The sequence below is a fragment of the Polistes dominula genome, unplaced genomic scaffold, assembly GCF_049000335.1.
Source record: "Polistes dominula isolate Pdom_NZ unplaced genomic scaffold, Pdom_raw_medaka contig_83, whole genome shotgun sequence".
NCBI classification, from domain to species: domain Eukaryota; kingdom Metazoa; phylum Arthropoda; class Insecta; order Hymenoptera; family Vespidae; genus Polistes; species Polistes dominula.
Genome location: NW_028301032.1, coordinates 1,798,818 through 1,824,228, shown reverse-complemented (window position 1 = coordinate 1,824,228; position 25,411 = coordinate 1,798,818). Strand labels below are relative to the sequence as shown.

General features: G+C 32.2%; 2 protein-coding genes across 7 annotated transcripts in view; one reads left to right on the top strand and one right to left on the bottom strand.

Annotated features, from left to right (window-relative positions):
- Window positions 1-25,411, top strand: part of hiw (MYC binding protein highwire) — a 220,257-nt gene that overhangs the window by 62,509 nt on the left and 132,337 nt on the right. The window lies entirely within an intron of this gene.
- The window catches only part of LOC107069312 (uncharacterized), a 111,980-nt gene that overhangs the window by 52,378 nt on the left and 34,191 nt on the right, over window positions 1-25,411 (bottom strand). The window contains exon 2 of the mRNA XM_089174333.1: window positions 18,308-18,560. The gene's annotated coding sequence lies outside the window, so the exon portion shown is untranslated. The remainder of the gene's footprint in view (window positions 1-18,307; window positions 18,561-25,411) is intronic.

Genomic DNA, 25,411 nt, shown 5'->3' with positions numbered 1-25,411 from the left:
AGGTGATGAAGAAGAGAAGGAAGAAAAGGAGGTGGAAGTGAAGGAGGTGGAAGCCGGGGGCTAATACATGGTTGCTTTCGTGAAGAAAACTCTCCGATCCTCGAAACGAGACCTGGGCCCTTTATCCCTGTCGGTATGACGTTCTTCCCTGCACTATACCTTGATATCGTATTAAAGTTGCAACGTGTCCCCAGGGCGATACGTCTCTCACCGATAGTGTAGTAGTAAAACGTATGGGGGGGCTAGGTAAGGGGAACAGGTACAATCCTATATATACATATATATATTTACACACATGGGGATATGCTTTCAGAACAACTCGTTTCACCTAGCGCTCGTTCATCTTACGAATTTATCAGAAACGTGTTTGTTTCATAAAAAATAGAATAAAAAAATTAAATTAAGATTAATTTACATATATATAGGGTGGTTCAGTAATTATTGTTTATTTTGTTTTTGTAATACAACATTCACTTATTTTATAACAAATATTGAACTGTTAACTAATTACTGAACACCATCTTTTGTATATTCGTTTGATAACGTAACTAATAACATTATTATACTTTTCCTTGATAATTTTCGTTTTGTAATACCCTCCGAAGTTTCCTTAAACAAAAGAGAGAGTGAGAGAGAGAGAGATTAATCGAGAATTATCACACCTATGGTGTAGACCTGTCGTGTATATGTGTTTATGTTCTTGCGCTTGAAGCTTGCCCGATTACACGCGAGCTTGATAATAGATCACCTAACCCCCATGCCTTCCTTCCCTGTTCACGTTTACACCCAGGTAATATCTCTGATACCTGCCTGGTTGCCTACACACTACTACTACTACTACTACTACTACTCCTTCACTTTCATCGCTTTACTATTACTATTATCTGATCTCAGGGATCATCTAAAGATTCCTATCCATCATTGACACGTCAACCTGTTGTCAAAGGAATGACAACTTGCTACTCAGTCTTATTTCCAAAACAATTACATTAATTATCCTAATAACCCCATACGTTCAGAAAACTATGTTTAAATTGTTTCAAATGATATTCTCTTACAACATTTCAACTTAACACTGCTGTACTTTGAATTGACAGTAAGAGAATGTGTGTATGTGTGTGTGTGAGAGAGAAAGCTGATGGGAAGACACGTACCTAACAGGATTGGTTGGTTCACTTGTCACAATTCATGAGTACACATACACACACAGAAAAAGAGAATGTCTGGATAATATGTATTGCAATTACACGGTTACAAGGACAACAACGATCCTTCGTCGACATGCAACATCCCAGTCTCACTTCCGGTCGAGAACCTTTTCAATCTGGCTCCGTAGTATGTACCTATTATCTATCGGTGCGGTAGCACTCTGTTTACAAAGTCTAACCCTTACGTGAATTAGAAAGAGATAGATAGATAGAGAAAGCTAGGTAGCTAGCTCTAGCCTAGCCAGCAAGTAGGTGAACGATCTACTAAGCGTTCAACGTTTACGATAGAAACGCGACACAAAGTACATAAACCCCCATACACAAACTGTGTGACATAGTCGATCATCGAATTGCTGCTCGTTCATCCGATATACGTTCTTCTCTTCTGTCCAATATACCCAAATCAAATTCATAGGGAATCTAGGGGGAAAAAAATATAAAATTTCGTTCGTGGGATTTAAAAAAGTCAACAATAAAAAATAAAAAAAAAGGAAAACATGGTTTATCAATTGGACCAGTTGTGATGTACATGTGTGTTGGGGTGGTTAGGGTGGTTGGGGTTGATGAACTGGACTATATATGCGTTCTTCTTCGTGTTCCTTACTTTATATCGTTTTCGCTACCTTTTCCAGCGTATCAACCCTTCACTGATTCATCATCCTACCCACCGACTAGAGTACCTCGAGCCTTATCCGCTTGTAACTAGTTCATTACTAGACGCCTAGGGTTAATCTGGTATACGTAGTAGACGGGGCCGGTAGGTTCTATTATACCTGGGGGTTGGTTGGTAAGCCGTGTTGTTCGTGTTACACCTATACATGTTCTCGTGTTTAATTCTTCTTCATCTTTAGGTGAAAAAAATCTCACGTTTAAATTGTTAAAAATTTCAAATTAATTTGATTTCTTATCATCTTCGCCTTTCATTATCAATCGTATCAATTTTTATCATAGATAGATAGGATATATCGATCAATTTTTATAAAGATTGAAATATGAGAGTGTATAGAGAGAATTTTATTGAGAACTCAACAACACGTGTTTTATCGATCTTCGTTCACGTTGCTGATGTTGCTGACCCATTGTTCTCCAAGATCACATATACTCTCTCTCCCTCTCTCTCTTTCTCTCTCTCTCTCTCGGGGTTTTTTAATTAGCGTATGGCAATCAACAAACGTGTACAACCTGTATTTCCTAGAAATATTCTTCTTTTCTATATAATACTTTTACGATGCACGTTTTATTCTATCATTCGTTGATAACGGCGTTTATTTGAAATTTTCTTTTTTTCTTTTTACCTTTTTTTTTTTTTTGTAGATCACTGCCCCATAGGTATCAGTAATTCGATAACAGGGCGTGTATCACTTTTTCAACGAATCGAATATACATACACATATATACATACAGGGTGTCCCATAAAACATTTTTATTTTAAAACCTGGCAAAAATTTGAAAAAATGTATGTGTTAAACAAACCTGGACAGCCCAGTTCAGTCCCAACAGACCCCCACAGACCAGGGTCCTCCGGGGACTCTCAGGGATTCTCCATTAATTCCCAAAGACCTCCAAAGGGTTCCCACAAATTCCCCGGGGACTCCAGGGTTTCCCACAAATTCCCTGGGTACCCTCAGGGTTTCCCACAATTAATCTGGGCTCCCCAGGTGTTCCCCACAAATTTTCCAACAAAATTTATTCAAATTTCTTTTATATAGTCAGTATCAAAAACAGCTGAACTTATAAACTTTTGTTAAGAATATTTTTTTTTGGTCAGATTATATAGCAAGTACTTGAACAATCATGAAAAGAATCTTTTTTGTGGTACACCCTGTATATACGTGTGTATGTGTGCACGCATATGTATGCACGCACGTTTGCACGCACGTTTGCACGCACAACGTGTCACTCCTCTGTAGAATTAGTTAGGAAGCTAATTGCAACGCCACCTCGTTTTAATTCCATTATACGATAGCTGGCGTCGTGTAGATGCAAATTTCTATCCTTTACCCACTCTCCCTTCCACCCTTTCGCCCACACCCACCCACACACACTCTCTCTACCCACTTTTCTATCCCTCTGGCAGTTTCTATCCCTTTTCTGACATCATCTACTTTCTCTATCCACCCCTTTCCCTCATCCCTCCCCATTCAGCTCTTCTACCTCAGTTCCTCTTATCTTCTAACCAACCCTTTCCCTCTCCCCCTGTCCCCACCCCTATCTTCTCGCTTACTATCAGAGAACTTTCCGAATTATCTTGTAACGCGAGACGACATCACCGGCTCGCAATTACGGTTGGCACGTCTGGAAGATGCTGTACTACATGCAACTCACTTCCTTCTCTTCTCTTTTACTCTGTCTTTGTCTTTATCATGTTCTATCGTGAACTTCTCGTTCATCTCTCTTTCCTACATGTTCTGCTATTAACTAATACATATATTTCGTCATTCCTTTCAAAAGCACACGCATTCGTAATTGTAATAGTAATAGTAGTAGTAAAGTGCTTTGCAAAATCAGAACGGTTTTATTATTGAATCGTATTTAATTGTTTTCAAGTCCTACCACATCGTCAATTTCAATTGCTTTCCCTTATTCGTTATGGTTTACATATGGGATATACTACGTGAAGATTAGAGAAACGACGTGGAAAGTTTTTATATCCCCCTAGGACCATCACCCACTCACCATCACCATCATATATGCATGCACATCTACGGTCATTGTTATTTGCAATCGAATATAACGGACGAATGTTTTTGTTGCTTTGCATTGCACATTTTTTTTTTTTCGTTTGGTCTGTTTTTTGTTTTTTATTCTAACAATATTTCCATATTTTATTGTATCTAGCATATTTCAGTTTTGCGGTACAGTTTATATTATTCATTCGTGAACGTGTTCGTATATTAATCTACGAATCTTCCATTATGACCATTATATTATACATAATCCATAGAATACATCTTGGTAATCATTTTCAAAATGAGTCTGATAACTTTGTTGTAAAGTTTTTTTAAAGTTAAATGGCCAAAAAGGTTAACCTTTTAGTTACTGCTGAATGTTGCCAAGAGCTGTTTCTTTTTGTGCCAGTGTTTTTCATTTTAATGAAATATTTTATAATTATATTATAATTTTTTTCAAAAGAATAATACACATATACTTTAATTTCAACAATTTACTTTAATAATTAATAAAAAATTAGGTAAAACACATTTTAAAAGATGTTAAAACGTGCCACTATAGTCGCGTTACGTACTGGTAGTTGATGTTTGGGAAATCCCCTGTAGTTGAACGTTCTGCTGGAAGATGGCATTCATGTAAGTCACTATAGTGACGCGCGTTGTACTGGAAGATGACATTCGGGAATGCTACTATAGATGGTGCGTCGTACTGGAAGATGGCGACCACGCAAGCCACTATAGTGGCGCGCATCATACTGAAAGATTACATTTGGGAAAGCCCCTGTAGTTGCGCGTTCTACTGGAAGATGGCATTCATGTAAGTCACTATAGTGACGCGCGTCGTACTGGAAGATGACATTTAGGAAAGCCATTATAGGTGGCGCATCATACTGGAAGATGGCGTCCACAAAAGCCACTATAGTGGCACGCAATACCTAAAAGGTTATTTAGGATCTTCTTTGAATTTATAAAATAAGCAAAAAGTTGACCACGTCATAGATTCTACAAACGAAAATTTCTCTTTCCCTCTCTCTCTCTCTCTCTCTTTCTCTCGTCTAAAACTTCCTGGGTATATTTAGGAACGTTATATATACCTAAACGTTCATTCTAATTCGACGATTCGTTTAGAATGTTTGTCTAATTGTTTACCGATACGAATTCGTTCTACTAATGCGTTTCAATATATATATATTTGACTTAGTTAATTAAATTTCTTTGTAAAGTTGTATGTTAAATTCTATTGAACATAACTACACGTTGATTAGTTTATTCATTAGAAAATTGTCTTTGTAAAATAAGACAAAGACAAATGAAATATTATGTGAGAAAATTACCCCAAAAAAAAATTCCTTATAAAGTTTGTTTGTTTAAAAATTAAAAAATACTCTTTTATAGATATAACAAGAAATAATAATATTGGATGTTAGAAAAAATCCTAATCACACATCCTTAATAATATCTTTCTTTTTCTAACGATCTTTTCATAAATCCTCTTTTCGGCATTTAATATGCAAAGATACATATATATATATATACGTGTGTATATTAACGTGGTCTCGTTTATCTCGGGACGATTAAGTACGCTTAGTATCATGCAAAAAGCGCATTATCCCAACGCGACCATGAGCAAACGTTATTATCCAGAATGTGCGTCGTCGTTTCTTTACCCGAGCCAATGGCCGTGAATGCAGTTTACGTCTAGCACTCTCTCTCTCTTTTAACATTTAAAATTACATCTCGTTGTCTCGCGTTTGCTTAATGGCACGGAATTTTCTCACCAGTTACAACAACCTTTTTTTTTTCACTTCCTCTTCTTACTCTCTCTCTCTCTGTCTCTCTCAGTTTTCCTTGGTAGTTTCGAAGGGTAAGCAGAAAAGAAAATCGTTTACGACTTACGTAACCACCATCACATCTTAAAGGGAAAATTTTAATGACTGATTTTTATCATCCCTCGTTCACATATTTTATACATAATTAAACCAGTAAAACATAATTTTAGGTAAACTACAGGAAAATATGTTCAATATTGGAGCTTTAGTCGTGCGGGATAAAATTCTGAAACGAGTAAACAACTTTAGATATTTAGGATCGATCATAAACCAAGAACTTCAGAAAACAATCAATTTAGACCATGTCTCAGCTCGCGGTTGCTGTCTAGGCGCTTCAAAATCAGGATATACGGGACAATCATCCTACCGGTAGTCCTTTATGGTACCCAAACGTAGTCACTTACGTCACGGGTGCAAAATGAGATGAGGAAACGGCCGAATGGAGAAAACCCCATAACGTAGAAGTACACCTGACTGTACAACAAAACCGGACATCATTAACGTCGTAAAATTGCACTAATTAAGATGGGCAGGTCACGTGGCACGCATGGGGGTGGATCGAACGGTGCATAAAATACTGATCGGTATACCGAACGGGAAAAAACGACATAGTAGATGGGAGGACAATATTGGTTCGGGATCTTAAGGAAGTGGGCTACAAAGACCGCGAGTGGACAGGGTTAAGTTCAGGGATGGGAACACTTGGCGGGGTTTGGTATTTGTGGCAATGAAACTGACTGACTGACTGATTCTGACTGACGAATGACTCAGGGTTGAGAACACTGGTGGAATTTTGTATTTGGGACAATAAACTTACCAGTTTCTAATGCCAATTAATAATAATAATAATAATCAGCTTATTCATCTAACGTAATATGAGAAGAAAATTTGGTCGTCTTTGGTAATCTGTCGATTCGGTGATCCCTTGGCAGAAGAAGATGAAGAAGAAGTTAGCTTTCAAAAGTAATTTGAATTTGTGCACGACCGCAGAAATTCGATTTGATACTCAACGTGAAATGTACGTAACGAGTCTAGGAACTATCCTAGAACGTTTCTCTTGGCACTCGATTCTCGTGCTGCCTGCCTGCCTGTCTGCTTGGTGCACCACCCCTATAGGGTGGTGAAACTTTCCTAATGGTGTAATTCGTCGAATAATTAGCGTTAGCTCTTTAAGCGTCAAGAGAAATCAAATCCCTACACTTAAAACGACCTCAGGAACCGATCGAAAGAACAAACACTAAAGACCAAACTTGTTTTCCGTGCGTTTTCGAACTGACATAGAATTTTAGGTGGTAGTAGTTGTATTTTTCTTTCACTCTCTTTCTCATTCTCTCTTTACACTATTTTCTTTTTACTTTCTTTTCATCTTTTGCAATTGAAACTATAATTGAAAGTTTTACCATACCTTTTCTGTATATATTCATGCATACAAATTTAGCTTCCTATGCTTGTTTCCCGTTCGCGAAATCTCTGCAGGTAACAACTCCCTACCAACATTTGTTTGTACGAGACAAACAAACGAACCTGCTGCTCGTGCTGCGACCCGCAAACATACTCTCTCTCTTCCTAGGGTTTTAATACTAGGACTGACTAGTCAGCTTTTTGTAAGAAAATTGTTTAAAGATGAGAAGAAATATATTTTTGGACAGTTTAAATTTTGATTTTATATTAAATAATTTAGAATTATATTTAATCAACGTTTTATAACAAATATATATTTATTTATTTTTTTGTTTTTGATGATAACAATAAAACAAAAAAGTAATTCTCGTTTGATGTTATGTTGCAACGCTTCAATGGAATTCATAGAACCAAGGAATCACACGGATGCTGCACACGGGCTGTTTTGTTGGGATTTCGAATAGCAGTTAGAGGGTTGATGGTGACCACCGCCATGGACTAAATAATGGCACCCACATCTCCGTATTCTAAAATCCACCTCTACGAAATCCCCAGCGATTTTTTTTCTTTCGTTAAACGATGATAACGAATTCAGGATACCGAGAGTCATTTGAGTTTCAAATTTGTTCCTGGCATCTGTGCACACCCTTCCCTCCTATCTTGTGTTTGATGCTACCAATCCTAATCCTCACGTCGGAGTATCAATTTTTTCGGCTTTGAAAATGACGTTAGAAAAGGGAATGTAACCTTGTACTTTGTATATTATCCTAAACCACATTCGAAAGTTATTACCCTTCAGAATATTGCAAAGCTAATTTGCAATTCGTACTATCCACTAACGGGACTTTTGATCTTGTCGCTTCTCATTGGTCGTCCGATAACACCGGCTCAAAGTTGTCCCAGGGCTTTAGCCCTAACACATTTCAGACAAGGGAGAACGTTACTCAAGGGACATTCATAGTACCCTGTGTAATGGGTGGGGGGGGTGGCTGGTAGGTGGTAGTATGCGTTAACTTTGACCCTGGAAACCAGCGTACGTGCGTTCTCTTTCTCTTTCTCGTACACACACGTACACACATAAAGAGATATATATATATGTTCAAAGGAGGTCCTTTAAGAGGAGGGTCCAACCTAAAGGATAGATTTATGCTGATCAGAAATTATAGGTTAGGTCTGTGGTTATGTCGACTTGCACATCTCCCCCCACTCCCTGTCGTAGTGCATTAATCAAACCCACCTACATTCATTTTCTCGTTTTCTCTCTTTCTCTTTCTCTTTCTCTTTTATTTACACTTTTTCATTTTATTTAAAGCTTGAACCATGGCTGTTGTTTAATGTTCCGAGAGCAGGCTTGTATTCTCGTAATTGTAATTTACCACACCGAAGATAGTAATGTTCATTGAGAAATGAATAACAAACTTGGAGCAGGAAATGGTAATGAAAAAGTGATGGATGAAAATAATAAATGAAGAAATTGTGGTGCAGGTAAAATGAGTAATACAAAAAAGAAAAAGAAAATTTACTCGAGATATGATTGGCTGATAGAAATCTTTTGGAAAATATGAAATAAGAAATAATGTTAAGGGATTCAATATAAATGTAACACGAATTTATTTTACACAAAGGGTTAGTTCACTGTATTTATTGCAATTTTTTAAATAATTTATTTATTTAAAATATTTATTATATTATTAATGTTATTAATTTTAATTTATACAGACTTTTAGTACGTTCAATTTCATGATGAAAAAAAAAAAATTGGAACACTGGTGCTGATCGAGATTGCTCGCATGTAAATTTTGTCATTTCTCGTAAACGTTGAAGCTTTTTCCTATTTCAGCCCCCCCCCACTCCCTCTCCTATCAACTCCCACCCTTCGAAGGAATTTCAAAGTTTAGAAAAGTAGTTTGGTAAACGACGAAGAAGATCACCGAGAGAAAAAGACGATGGTGCAACAACTTCTTCTTCTTCTTCTTCTTTTTCTTGTTCTTCTTAAAAAAAAAGTTTCTTTGCTTTCTTTTCGTCTCGACTACTTTCTCACACAGGTGGGCTTTTGAACGTAAACATTCCCACGTATGTACACCACTGTTAGTTGACATAACTTTTAACAACTGCAGTGGAGACCAACCCGTTGTTTCTCACATGTTTTGTTAGTTTCGTGAATAACCACACGAATCATCGTTTCATGACATTTTTCTATTATTCAGTCAGTCAAAATCAGTCAGTCAGACATTCAGTCATTTAGTCAGTCAGAATCAGTCAGTCAGTCAGTCAGACTCAGACAGTCAGTCAGTCAGTCAGACTCAGACAGTCAGTCAGAATCAGTCAGTCAGTACGAATAAGTCAGTCAGACATTCAGTTATTTAGTCAGAATAAGTCAGTTAGACATTCAGTTATTTAGTCAGTCAGTCGAACATTCAGTCATTTAGTCAGTCAGTCAGACATTCAGTCATTTAGTCAGTCAGTCAGACATTCAGTCATTCATTCAGTCAGTCAGACATTCAGTTATTCCTTCAGTCAGTCATTCATTCAGTTAATCAGTCAGTCAGTCTTTCCTCATCGTCTTTTGCACTCGAAGATTTGACGAACGACTTTATTTTCGAAAAGCTTCAATTTCATTTCGTCCCGTGACGTAAGTGACCATGTTTGGGTACCATAAAGGACTACCGGTAGGATGATTGTCCTGCATATCCTGATTTTGAAGCACCTAGACAGCAACCGCGAGCTGAATAAAAGCATCATGAAATTTTTCTATCTACAACAATATCAAAATTATCATTAATGTGTAAAGAGAAGAAGCAAAAGGGTGCGTAGGTGTTTCAGAAGATTTTTAGGTTGAAGGAAAACGTAATCGAGATGGCAAAGTCGTTGTCAAGGGTCCACCATCATCCTTTCTCTCTCTCCCTCGTGGTAGTCTAATTCAGAAAGGCTATTATTTTCACGTCAGGCCGCAGTGAGCACACGGTAAGGGCAAAGGGGTTGGGGTTGGGGTTGGGATAAGGGGAAGTGTGGCCCTCCTAGGATATTTTAGAACACCGTTGTCGTTTCCCTGTACTCTTCGTTCCGCAACGGGACCATTACCGCATGATATATAATACGGTCCTGAGTTCAGCAAGCCCTTGCTTTAACCTCATTCCCATTTTCCTCTAACCTTCGTCGTTTGCTACCTGTTACTATTATACACTCTTTTCATATTCAACTTTATTTCTACTTTATTCTTACTTTTTAAAAGAATACTCGTATGCATGGTGTTTAGTGTTAATTGAATTACAGTTGGACGTACCTAACCTAAAATTTTATCTGCCTTTAATTGTTACGAGTATTTAAATACGAAATAATCATTGATTCGTTGACTTATGGGTTAGATTTTTGTTGTATAATTCACATTGTTGCTTCTGCAATTCCCCATAGTGGTCAGTGATGATATTCTATAGGTTCTTTTTTGTTTAAATTATTACAGAAAAAAAAAGATTATAGAAAGAAGAAAGTGTGCAACTTTACTCATTTCTCATTACGATCCAAAGTATACAATAAAAAAAGGTGTAAACTGTTTTCCCCATGACTACCAGGTTAGGATAATTAGTTTGATGGAAAGATCAATGGCTTTTGTCTGCTGCTGCTGCTGCTGCTGTGTGTGTGTGTGTGTAGTGCTGTTACTGTTGCTGTTACTGTTTACTGCTGTGTGATCGTCGATAATAATTAGCAACATCTGGCGTACGTATAATTACTTTCTTCTTCTCCACTACGTACGTAATACACAGAGGGAATTTATACAGTTAAAAAAAAAAAAAAACCTGATCGATATTCCATCAGATGATTGCGCGAATGCCACGTGATAGACATTCAATCACGTCTAATTATTTCGTGCTGAAAATATCGTCTGATTCCTTCTTCTTCTTCTTCTTTTTTTTCTTATTCTTATTCTTTTGTTTTTCTGATTCTCGAACCGGTTAAAATGAAAAGAATCCTCTTGCAATTTATTCTCGATATAATTCCATAATTCATCTTGCGTCTTTCTTTAACGACGACTAGGTGGAATGGTGGGGGTTGGGTGAGAACCTCGTTGGATTCTCTTACGAAGAAGACTGTTAAACGTAACGGGAAGAAAAAAATAATGAATCGGTTATTCCAACCTCGTACGAACATAAAATATTCCTTGATCTTGATACGAAGAAAAGAAAAGAAGAACAAAAAAATATATAAAAGGTACCACCGAATAAATATATATATATATATATATAAGGTCATAGTATACTTGATACATGGTTCGTTGAATTCGTATTAATAATAATTTTTATAATACTGGTGTGTCATTTAAAAAATGAAAAGTAGCTTTAAAAAACATTACCAAAAAAAAATATTTTTAAACTGTTTTTTTTTTTTTTTTTTTTTATTGCAATGTAGCAATGTATAATCCAATTAAAAAACAGATCATAACTTTCGTTTAAAGTATTTTTTTCTTTTTTTATCAGGTTGTCGCAAATACTTGAAAAATCGTGAATGGAGGAGTTTTATGAGACACCCAGTATATATGTATATATGTTAAATTTTGTTAAAAGATTAATGTTAAAAAGAAATGTTAAAAAAATATTGAGATGTAAGATGTACAAAAAAGAAGAAAAAGAAGAAGAAGAAGAAGAAGAAGAGTCCTTCTCATTATTTATTTATTAATTTGAAATTTGATGTATTATTTATATAATTTAATAATTTTAAAAAAATTTTTATATTTATTTAGTTATTTTCTTGAATTTTTACGAGAGAGAACGTACCCTTAATGTTTTTTTTTTCTTTTTTTTTCTTTTTTCTCAGAAAGATTCTACGCATCGTAAAAAACATTTTTCTTTTTTTTTTCCTTTTTCGTTTTTTTTTCTCGAGCAAGCAACCAAGCAAGCAAGCAAGGAAGGAAGGAAGCAGGTCTTTCGGGATTTGGTAATTTTCGTTGAAGAAGAAGGGTCGAAGGGAGAAGATACGTATCGAAACGAAGGAAGGAAGTTTGGTCCTTTTCAACGACGTTGAAAACTGTCGGTCTACGGGGTTACTTTTTGTAATTTCGTAAAATAACGGGTTGAGTGTGTCATACCACTACTACTACTACTAAAGTATTGGGTATTGGTGAACATAGGTGTACGTAGTTTGAGGAAAGAAACATTTTTCCTTCGAACGAGGGTTAAGTTTCCATCGATGTATGGGTGGGTAGTGATGGAGATGATGGTAGTAGTGGTGGTTATGGTGGTGGTGTTAACTTGTCTCTTCTTTAGGTGTTTTCACGTCAACGGTTGGTAATCCTAAAACTCCCTAGGTTTTTTTTTCCTTTCCCCTTTTTTTTTTTACTTTTATCTTTGTCTTCCTAGTTTTCCATCCCTTATCCTATTTTGATGTTTTTTTCCCTTCAACCCTGCTACTCGGTGTTATAACCCAAGCTTACGTTTACGCGTTACTAACGTGAGAGACACTCAACGTGAAGGGGTGGGGATGAAAAACATCGTTGGTTACACACTCGAGCCACGTGAACAAGATCAGAAAGTGAGATGAAGGGAAAGGTGGAGAAGAAGGTGGAAGTGGAGGTGGAGATGGAGGAGGATAACGTTCGAAAACATCTTGATCCCGACCCTGACTACTACTACGACAACGAACGTATCTTAAACTTTGATCATACTCTAACGAGATTTCAAAATGTTCTCAATTGGAATGACTATCAAAAATAGTTACTTCATAGTATTAAATCATTATTATTATTATTTATTGGCATTAAAAACTGGAAAGTTCATTGCCACAAATACCAAAGGAATACTAAGGAAAATATGTGTTATCAAAAACTGTAAAGTAACTTTTAACAAGTTGACAGAAGTTGTATGTTCGGTACTATTGTTTTAACTCATCCCAATGTTGCAACCTGTCATAATAAGTCAGTCAAAATCAGTCAGTCAGAATCAGTCAGTCATTCATTCTGTTAGTCAGTCAGTCAGTCATTTCATCGCCACAAATACCAAACCCCGCCCAGTGTTCCCATCCCTGAGCTTGACCCTGTCCATTCGCGGTCTTCGTAGCCCACTTCTTTAAGATCCCGAACCAATATTGTCCTCCCATCCACGTTTCGGTCTACCCAGTGGTCTTTTCCCGTTGCTATACCGATCAGTATTTTATACACCGTTCGATTCACCCCCATGCGTGCCACGTGACCTGCCCATCTTAATCGGCGCGATTTTACGACGTTAATGATGTCCAGTTTTGTTGTACAGTCAGGTGTACTTCTACGTTATGGGGTTTTCTCCGATTCGGCAGTTTCCTCATCGCGTTTTGCACCCGAAGATTTGACGAACAACTTTATTTTCGAAAAGCTTCAATTTCTTTTCGTCCCGTGACGTAAGTGACTACGTTTCGTTACCATAAAGGATTACTGGTAGGATGATTGTTCTGTATATCCTGATTTTGAAGCACCTAGATAGCAACCATGAGCTGAGTTTGTCTGGTTTAACTAGAAATATATGAGAAATTATGAATTATTCAATTATTTAATAAAATATTACAGTCACTTACTAAGTAAGTTACAACTTATGAGACTTAATATATCAGTCTGATACTTTGATCTCTTTTTATAAAAATATGTATATATGGTGAATACATACGTATGTAAATACCTTTAATATTTAATTTTGATTTGAAATAGGGTATATATTTAAGACCCGTGTAAATAAATGATTATTTGCAATCGACAGAACGGAAACAGAACTTGGTGTATCGTGTATTCGAGATGAACGTTATTTAACCATAGAGAGTGGTGTTAACGACGTGTCCTCGCGGTTATACCGTATAACCGATATGACAATACAATTGTCTGCTGCTGGTGCGTAATGGTTAGCTTCGATGGATGGGATATCTATTCTCAGTTTACGATCATCGTCATGACGAATCATGATTGTTGTCGGTTCCTCGTAAATTCAAACTCCTTGTTCGCACGTGTTCTCGATATTTCCAAGAGATATGTTTCATACATATACACATATATATATATATATATATATGTATAAGGTTATCTTCTCAATACATTTGTTTTCCTATGTGTTTCATTTTATATTATCGTTTTATTATTTCCCCTTTTTTTTCTAGCCCCGAGTGTAACAGAAATTTTATTTGAATGAAAATATGAAAACATAAAGAACAAATCTAGTGGAACACGTTTGCTCGATATTTGATGTAATAACATATTCGATATTGTTTATAAAAATGTATTATACAAAGTTTTATTAATGATAAAAAGTATTTCCTTTATATAGGATAATTTTTATCGTAATTATTTGTTATTTTCTATTGCTAATTTAAGGACTTATTATTGAGAGATTACATAGGTCTCTAAGTACTTTAAATTTTCAGTAGGTGGTGCTGTATTAGAATTCGATTATTTGGATATATTCACGTTGTACTTTTTTTTTCAGGTTTATATCCAACATAACCTAACTGTTTCTATTTTTTCGTATATTTAATTTGACTGCATTGATTAGTTTAGTATTATATTAAATCAACATTGCATAAAAAAGCTACAACAACACGTGTCTGAAGCATCCTAGTATATGTATGTATGTATATGTATGTATAGAAAATATGAGAAAGGGAATGGTTGTTTGTTTTCGTGATTAATGGAAAACGATACCTATAAGTGTGAGTTCTTACTGCACATCATTTTTTTCACCATAGTTTTCATTTGTGTTAAGAATAATGAACGCGTTCAAAGGTCCCCCATGAGTTTTTCGCTTTTTATTAGCTTGTTAGAAAAATCTGTCCTCCCTCAACCCCTTCGTTGAAATATATTTACGAGCCCTTAATTATTCTTTTCCTCTCTTCTTTTCTTTCCCTATCGTTCATCGTTAACACTGGGTGTTTCGGTTCGCGTATGAAACCCTCCCCTTCAATCCCAATACTAACCCCCAACCCCTTTTCTTTCCCATCCCTTTTGCTTTGCTCATCTCTTTCGTTATGGCGTAACTTTGGCTTGGAATTCTTGTGTTATTACCGAGATATCAAATTTATCTCTCTCTCTCTCTCTCTCTTTTGTTACTTTATCCTTCTTTCTCTAGTAACGTGATAAAATAAATCAAAATGTGAACGAAGAAATAAAAACAAAAAAATATACAACAAGAATATGGGTGAGGGGGTTTTTTTTTTCTTTTTTTTTTTTTTAAATCGATAAGCAAACGTTACATACCTGCTTGCTCTCTTTTTCACGGTCATTTTTCATTATGAAGAAAAGTGGTTTCTGTGTGGTAATTAATGAGACTTCTCAGACATAGCTCGGTTGGCCCCCTTTCATTTTTTTTTTCTTTCTCTCTCTTCTTCTTCTTCTTCTTTTTTTTTTTTTCTTCTTCTTCTTCTTCATCGCGATTCGTCTTTGCCAGTCTCATATTCTACTTCAGTTTTCTCGATTTTTCTCTCTTTCTTTAACTTTCTTTTACCTTCATCTTTGTCTCTATCTCTCTCTTTTCACTTGTTTTTTTTTTCATCCCCACCCTTTTCGTTTCTTTTTCTCTATAAATCATTCTTCTCTTGTACACCCTTTTATTTTTTTTTCCTCTTCCCTTTCGTAGAGTCGTCCTTTTACCACTTTTGGTTACGCGAGGGTTAAAAAGAAGTTCCTTCAAATTACAAGATATTTCATCGGTTTTCTCTCATCAGTTGAACCAATCGAGAGTACTTCTTCTTCTTCTTCTTAGGGGGTTTGGTGAAAGATGAGGTAAGGGGTTGGATAGCTTTGGTACGACCATCTTAGTGGCATTAATTACAGTGATAACGATTGGATAACCAGAACCACCCTACGATTCTTGGTTGTAGGTAACAGTCAGAACCTCCCTCCACCCTTTTAGTTTGCCCTTAGAGTTGAATTTAATCTCATTGTAAGGAAATTCAACGGCCTGTCTGACTCTGAGAGAAATACTAGAATTTCCCCTTTTACGTCTCATCCAACCCCCGTGAACCCTCATTTTATCTTTTATCCTACTCTAACGCTAACAATTCCCATCCTTTCTCTCACCAAACCATCGTAACTCGATCTAAATTTTCCACCAAGTCATTGACTATATATATATTCTGTTACTATACCAACTTAAGATTCTACTACTCGTTTATCGTTAAACATTGATTCTTGTTCTGAAAACACCATGAGTATATATTTCGAACAAATAGAATTGTCTGATTGTAAATAGGTATCTTATTTGGAAACAAATTCGATTGATTTGTTTAAAATGAATATATTTGTAGGGTATAATAGTTTAGTAAATATATATTATTAATTTATAATGTTTTATTATATTATTATATTTATTAAATTATTTTTAATAAACGTTTAATAAAAGTGTGAGTATTGAATGTGAAGTTACGAGTTCTTTGAATCTGTGAAGTTAGGAATAACATAACCAAGTACTACTACTAATAATAATAGTAAGAAAATAATTTTATAGTAAAATATTTTCTAGAAAGTATAATTAATAGAAAGAAGTCCCATTATATTTTATTATTTTATTTATTAAATTACGTTTAATAAAACTGTTTCCAGAGAACAAATAAAATAGCATTTTGTAGTGTGTGAAGTTAGGAATAACATAACCAAGTACTACTAATAGTAATAATAGTAGGAATATAATTTTATAGTAAAATATTTTCTAGAGAGTATAATTAATAGAACAAAGTCCCATTATATTTTATTATTTTATTTATTAAATTACGTTTAATAAAACTGTTTCCAGAGAACAAATAAAATAGCATTTTTTAGTGTGTGAAGTTAGGAATAACATAACCAAGTACTACTAATAATAATAATATTAATAATAATTGCTAGGTAATTTTATAATAAAATATGTTTTAGTATAATTAATAGAAAGAAGTCTCATTATATATTTTATTATTTTATTTATTAAATTACGTTTAATAAAGCTGTTTCCAGAGAACAAACAACATAACCTTTTTTAGTGTGTGAAGTTAGGAATAACATAACCAAGTACTACTACTACTAATAATAATAATATTAATAGAATAATTTTATAGTAAAATATTTTCTAGTATAATGAATAGAAGTAAGTCCCATTATATCGATTTAAAACAATTTAATAGTTATTTTTATTATTTTCCCATTCCATTTATCCATATTGTTCACAACACAAAAATTTTGTCTTATTTAATGCTAATGTCACGGATTTCAAAGTTACTATATGGAAATAAGTAAATAGATAGTAGTAGTGGTAGAAGTAGGGGTTTCCCTATGTATACAGAAAATCAAATCTTCTTCAGTGATTCTCTAGGGGGTATATAGCAAAAGGCATGGCATCACATCCTCCATGGTGTGTTCCCATTTACGGCAAGGGTTTTAGGTGCTTGCTTATGGGTTGGTTGTTCGTAGTTCACCACAGGGAGAAAGCTTGGGGGATGTAATATTAAGGTTATATATATATATATATATATCCGGAGTCTGTCGAAGTCTATGGTATTCCCCATTGACGTTAGAGAGATGTACATACCATAGAGATGCCAATACATCCCTGAACACCTTCTTACCTCTTCTCTTGAATCTTCGATAAATTTACGAGATACTAGGAACGTTGCATACGTAAACACTGAAAATATTCATCGATAATGCGATTCATGCATTCTTGTTCGATATATGTTTATATATATCGAAATTACTGAATTGATTTTAATACAATTTTGATTTATTTTGTGTAGTTTGTCTCAATTTAGAATCTAAGATGGTTTTCATCGCGTTTATTTTGTATTTTTTATCGATATTTTAAAGATTTATTAGTTTGAGGTTATCTGTGTCTTTAGGTACTGAAAAATTTCGATAGATGATGGCACTGTATTACAATTAAATTATTTTTTATTGTTTTGTATTTTTTATTGCTTATTTAAGGATTTATTATTTTAAAGGTTATCTAGGTTTTTAGATACTGCAAGTTTTTAGTAGATGGCGCTATATTATCATCCAATTATTTTGCTATATTCACGTCATACGGTTTTCAGATTTACATATGACAAAACTAACCTTTCCTTTTTCTATTTTTTCGTGCATTATTATTTTATTTATTGTATTCTAATTGTAATATTATTTTGTGCGTTGTTTTAATTTATTAAATAATTTAGAATTATATTAAATTAACATTTAATAACCAAACCACATCAACGCATGCCCTAAACATCCTAGTATATATATACTTACGTATGTGTATGTATATGTATGCTTGTATGTATCTTTAAAACCTTTCTGGAGATTCCTCAAGAACTTTAATTACATTTGACGATTTCTCCTCTTCTTCTTCTTCTTCTTCTTCTTCTTCTACTTTTTCTTTTTCTTAGACGACAAATTAAGGATCCCTTCAACGCCCTTGATTATTATCCACCCTAGTACGGTAGCAAACAGTCTCTTTAAATAAGGTCAAACCCGGATGTTTAACCCTTTTATCGAAAGTTTCCTGCAAACGTAAAGAATCAAAGTTTCTTTTTAGACTTGTTAAAAAAAAAAAGGGAAAAGAGTGTAGGGATCATTTAACTCTTCAAAGGGATGAGGATGAGAAATGCCTAATTACAACCTAAATATTTTAATAGTCTTTTAAAAAAATAATGATTATGATTATGATTATGATTATGATTATGATTTTTGAGTACGAGTTGTTAAAAAGAATTCGGAAAAAAAAAGGAAACATTTTGAAAGACAGTAATATTCTTAAAATTATTTTTAGGTTAACCATGCACAATTTATTGTAACATTTATAGTAATTTTAATAATAGTAATTAGTATTTATATAATTAATAATAATAATAATAATAATAATAATAATAATTTTTGAGTAGGAGTTGTTACAAGGATTCCAAAAAAGAAACATTTTGAAATACAGTAAACTTTTTTAAAATTTCTTTTAGGTTAACCATGTACAATTTATAGTAATATTCTAGTAATTTTTCCTTGAGTCTTATAATAATTTTATTTAGTTTAATTTTTGTTTCTTTTTTACGTTTTAATTTCATTTGTTTTACGATGGAACATTGTAGCACAAAAATTTAAAGAAATTCTTCTTTTTCCGAACGTTATAGGGATTTAATAAGACACAATTCTTAAAAATAACTTTTGAGGTTAACCACGCAAAAATTAATCGTAACATTATAGTAATTTCTCTTTTAGTCTTCTAGTAATTTTATTCAGTTTCATTTCTTTTTTATTTTTAACGTCAGAACTTCGTTCGTTTTACGATGGAAGAAGAAAAGAAAACAAAAAAAAAAAAACAAAAAATAGAAAAAAATAGAAAAAAAATGAAGAAATTCTTCTTGAACGTTATGGGGATTTAAGAACACAAACCCAATGGGCGGTAACAGAAGTAAATTGTATCTGTTTACAGAAAAGAGAAAGAGAGTTAAGAGAGAAAGATAGAAAGATAGAAAGAGAGAGAGAGAGACAGAGAGAGAGAGGGTAAACTGGGGAAGAAGAGAGGGTAACTCTGGAAAATCAGGCAATTTAAATTCACCGTAAAAAGACCTTTTAATTAAAAGACTTTAATTCCTCGCGGCGTTACGGTAGAGAGACGTTTACTTATTCATACTAATGACTAGGCAGCCTCGAGTAATTAGAACGGTTTGAGAACTACCGTAGAATCCGATCCACATTTACTGTATATCAAGAATCGTTCGTACCACGTTCGCGTGTATTTCGAGGATTCGTGCGTTTGAAGTTGATGATGGGTGGTCGTTCGGTGGAGGGGGGGGAGGGGAAGGTGCTTGTCTGGATTTGCTTTTAAACAAACCAAAAAATAATAACAAATAACAAATGACTAACAAAGAGGTGTCAAACAATGAAAGGGTTCATCTATGTATTATATTTTCACGTACTGTAATAAAACATTCTAGAGAGAGATAGACAGAGAGAGAGAGACAGGGGATGATATTAGTGAAATTCTTTTAATTGGTTGTTTAAAATTGTGGTTAAATTTATATTTGAAAAAAAAAAAGAAAGAAAAAAAGAAAATGATGATATTTTTTTCATGATCATTCTTCACCAATGGTTTTTTTATGATCTCTATGTATATGTGTTGTATATTTTTTTTTTTCTCATAATTGGTTAAGAAGAAAGACAAATATAATAGAAAAGTACAATAAAATAGAACATGATAATACATAAAATTCGTGAGATGATAAAACGAAAGTAAAAAGTAAAAAAAAAAAAAAAAAAAGAAATTGTGCAACCCCTTCTTCTAACGCTTGCAACCGTGTTGTGTTGTACAAGGCTGAAAGAATTTTTCGTATGGATTTAATTTCGTTATGTCGACCGTTTTTCACGTACTGCGAATCATCGATAAAAAAAAAAAAAAAGAAGAAAATTCGAATGTTCCACGAGGTGTGAGAGGAAGGAAGAATTTTTTTATTCGGATTAAACTTTGTTCGACTTTCTTTTTTCTTTCTCTCTTTCTTTTTTTTTTTTGTTTTGTTCTCTAGGCCATCGGCTTTTGCACAGCAGCACCAGCAGCAGCAGCACCAGCCTTGTTAATTAGATTCACCTGTGATAATTAGATTAAATCCGTCAATTAATATTCCGTGTTTTACTTTCGTGCTTTGCTCTCATCCCCTATCCTCCACCCCCTCTCCCCTATCTCCCCCCTCTCGCCCCACTTCCATCTATAAAACCCTTTTGTCCTATCTTTCAATTTTTCACCTATACCCATTATATTTATTCCTTTTTTCTTATAGTAATCGATGTGTGTGTGTGTGTGAGTGTTTTTTTTTCTTTCTATCGATTTACAACGATACCCATGTAATTCCTAATTTCTTTTTTTTTTATTTAGTATTTTTATTTCGAATTTGTATTTTTGGATGAATTTTTGTTTTCCCCCCTCAATTATCCCTTTGTTTTTCTTTTTCTTTTTATTTCAACTTTTTTTTTTAGCAACCTTTACCTGTACTTAGGTTCTTTTTCAGTCCAATTTATTCTAGTTCTTTGGATACGAAAGATCCTTTCGGTTCGATTAGAGTTACCACCACCACCACCACCACCACCACCACCATAATCGCCACCACCACCATTACTACTACCATTCTCGTACCAGCGTACAGTAACATTTACGATAGGTATAAGTATAGTTAAACCCTTTTTGGCTTTTTCTTTAGTCGATCGATGTGTAACTCCTTCTTCTTACCGCCATAATTCACGATCGTACAAATCCCGTGGCCGAATGAGGTTTTTCCTCCCCCACCTTTACCTTTCTTCATCATCCATACTTCTATCCCCTCCCTTTTCCTTTTTACTACCACCACCAACATAACCAACCGTCTTTCAGATTTTCTTCTGCATCGTTCGATCTCAGTTGAATTTTCTTACTACTACTACTACTACTACTACTACTACTACTATTACGTGATTTTTACTTGAAGGGTAGAAGATTGTGAAACGATAGGTCGTTTGAAAAATATGCGTACCCTTCATAGTTTCGTCATTTCAACTTTATAGTTCATACTTCTTTTCTTATTTCAAATGTGATTGTTCTTTTTTATTTTTATTCTATATGAAGCTTTTATTAATTTCTTCTGTTTTTTTTTGTTTTTAAATTAAATACGAACAAATTAACTTGCTATTTTATATACATGACGCAAAATATTCGTAAAATTAGAAATAAGTAAGTGTATGCAACATTGTTCGATTACTTTATCCCTTTTTCTCTTCTTTTCCTTTTTTTTCTAAATTAAATACAAACATATTAATTTGCTATTATATATGACGTAAAATATTCGTAGAATTAAAAGAAAATAATTGTATGCAACATTGTATGGTTATTTTATCCTTTTTATTTTTATTTTTTTTCTAAATTAAATACGAACAAACTAACCTTCTATTTTATTTAAATATATGACGAAAAATATTCGCAGAATCAAAAGAAAATAATTGTAGGCGTAATATACTTATGCAACATTGTTCAATTACTTTATCTATTTTATTTATTTTTTTTCTAATTTAAATACAAAACAAATTGACTTGCAATTATATATGACGTAAAATATTCGTAGAATTAAAAGAAAATAATTGTATGCAACATTGTATGGTTATTTTATCCTTTTTATTTTTATTTTTTTTTCTAAATTAAATACGAACAAATTAACCTTCTATTTTATATTTATATATGACGAAAAATATTGGCAGAATCAAAAGAAAATAATTGTAGGCATAATATACTTATGCAACATTGTTCGATTACTTTATTTCTTTTTCTTTATTTTTTTTTCTAATATAAATACGAAACAAATTGACTTACTATTATATATGACGTAAAATATTCGTAGAATTAGAAGAAAATAATAGTATGCAACATTGTTCCGTTACTTGATTTCCTTTTATTTTTTTTTTGTTTTAAATTAATTACGAAACAAATTGACATACTATTTTATATGATGAAATATTCGTAGAATTAGAAACAAAATAATTGTATACATAAATATATTTATGCAACATTGTACTATTACTTTATCTATTTTTCCTTTTTCTTCTTTAGAATTTAATAAGCACTTATAAATATAGTTTTTAACTTACGTGTGTATGTATATTCGATCAAGTCTAATAATTATCTATCGATCCTCGTTTTCCATACTAATTATGCAAATGTCATATTTCTGTATAAAAATAGGTGATTTTGAAATGTCGATGAGAAACCAAACTCGTTCAGTTTTTTTCTATCTTTATTTTTCTCTTTTTCTGTAATTTTCTTCTTCTAATCTTAGCACACTATTTAAAATTATATATTGACAGTTTCATTACTCGTTTCAATGGGTTCATTTTTATATCGATTGATTTATTTCCTATCTTCGTTTCTTTTTTCTTTTTTTATCTTTTGCCATATTAGCTTTCTGAGAAACTGTTATGGTAAGGGAGATTTTTTTTTTTTGGCATAACTAACATCGAATCTGCGATTTTCTAGTCGTAAATAAAGAAGAAAGAACGTTGAACGTTAGAATTGATTTATAATAGTCCCAAATTTCGATGCACCTGCTACCAATGCGTTATTATTATTATTATTATTCCACACATCCTTTTTCTTTTATGGTTTTACAAAATTTCTGCACACCTTTCTGCATATTTCACGTGTGACAATAATAATTCGATTTTTAGTTTTTTTTTTATTATTTAGGTTCAAAGGTAATATTCATTCACTTATTTAAATTCAAACGTGGTTTCTTTTTCTTTCAATAAAAATTTATTACAAATTTATTATTATTATTATTTTAAAAATTTTAAATTATATAAAAAATTAAATATTATTACAAATTATGATATTAAATATTCAAAATTTAAAATTATATAAAAATGAAATATTAACAATGTCCAAGAATTTATTTCGAACACAAATTTGATATTTTTAATTTATTAAATTTTTTTTTTTATTATAAATAATACATCATATAAAAATATGAATTTTTAAATAACGCAATTGTATTTATAATCTTGAACTTTTTTTTTCATCGATCATAATTGTTTTTTCATTTTTTTTTTTTTTTCATTTATTCATTCATTCATTCTATCTGGGAACGTTTTATCGACAAAGTTTATTAATTGAATAATTTCTTGTCATACTTTTTTATTTTCACACAATGACCAGATATTCTCTTGTCGACAAAATACACCCAGCACTTTAGGAAAAAGTTTACAAGTATAAAAGTTAAGTATAAAAGTTTGTCTACCACCACCACTACCCACCACCAACACCAACACCACCACCACCACCACCACCACTAGCACCCACTTCAATGGTCGAAGTTTAATTACTCGACAGATTTTCTTTCATTTTCGAATTCATTTTCAAAGTAATAGTTATTGTTAACAAAAAACTTGTTAGTCGAACTTTGATAGCAGCCAAAAGAAAAAGTTTCACACAGAAAGGAGAGTTGATATCGTTTAATGTTACGTGTAGATACAACAGATTAGAGTACTCGTAATAACCTAAGTAATAATTTCAACAATTTTTATTATTATATTTTTACACAAAATTCTAGTAAATTTTCTATAGAAAATAATTCTATTATTTTCTATTATAATAATTTCATATTATAAAAGAACTTTTTTTTTAATTGAAAATAATAATAGAGTATGTTATTAAAAGTTTCTATAATTAAACATAACCTCAATTCTAAGTTTTATTATTTTATTAGTTTAATTTTAATATTAGAAGTACCATATGAGACTATTTCAATGTAACCAATTGTCAATAATTGGTTTTGAAATTAATTTTTACTAAATTACTAAAATTTTGAAAAATAAATACTAAACATAACCTAAATTCTAAGTTTAATTATTTCATTAGCTCATTTTTAATAATAAATATACTATAGGACTAATTATTACTAAATTACTATAATTATTTGTGTAAAGAATATTAAAATTTCAATTTAAATTTATTTTTAATAATAAATACTAAACATAACCTAAATTCTAAGTTTAATTATTTCATTAGTTCATTTTTAATATTAAATGTACTATAGGACTAATTATTACTAAATTACTAAAATTATTTGTGTAAATAATCTTAAAATTTCAATTTAAATTTATTTTTAATAATAAATACTAAACATAACCTAAATTCTAAGTTTAATTATTTTATTAATTTAATTTTAATATTAAACGTACCATGGGACTATTTCTAAATATAACCAATTGTCAACAATTTTTAAATAATAATTTTTACTAAATTACTAAAATAATTTTTAAATAATATTAAAATTGTAATATCTACAAAATTTATTAAAAAAAATAAATACTCTATTATTTATAATATTTATATTATATTATATATACTATATTAATATAAATAATAAAATATATATTAAATTAATATAACCTAAAAGAAAAAATATAACCTATATATATATAATTATAATTAATATAAAAATAATATAACACATAAATATGAAAAAATATAACCTATAAATGTAATTCTAATTATTATAAAAATAATAGAACATAAATATGAAAGAATATAACCTATAAATATAACCTATAAAAATATAACCTATAAATATAGCCTATAATTAATAATATATATTTAAAATATAACTTATCATTATAATTATAATTAATATAAAAATAATACAATACTTAAATGAAAGAATATAACCTATACAATATATAACCTATATAAGAATATAACCTATAAATAATAATATATATAAAATATAACCTATAAATATAATAATAATGAATATATTAATCTAATATAAAATACAATAATAAACTAATGAATAAAATTTCAATAAAGGATTTATGGACAGATTGATCGAGTAAAGTTTACTGATAGGC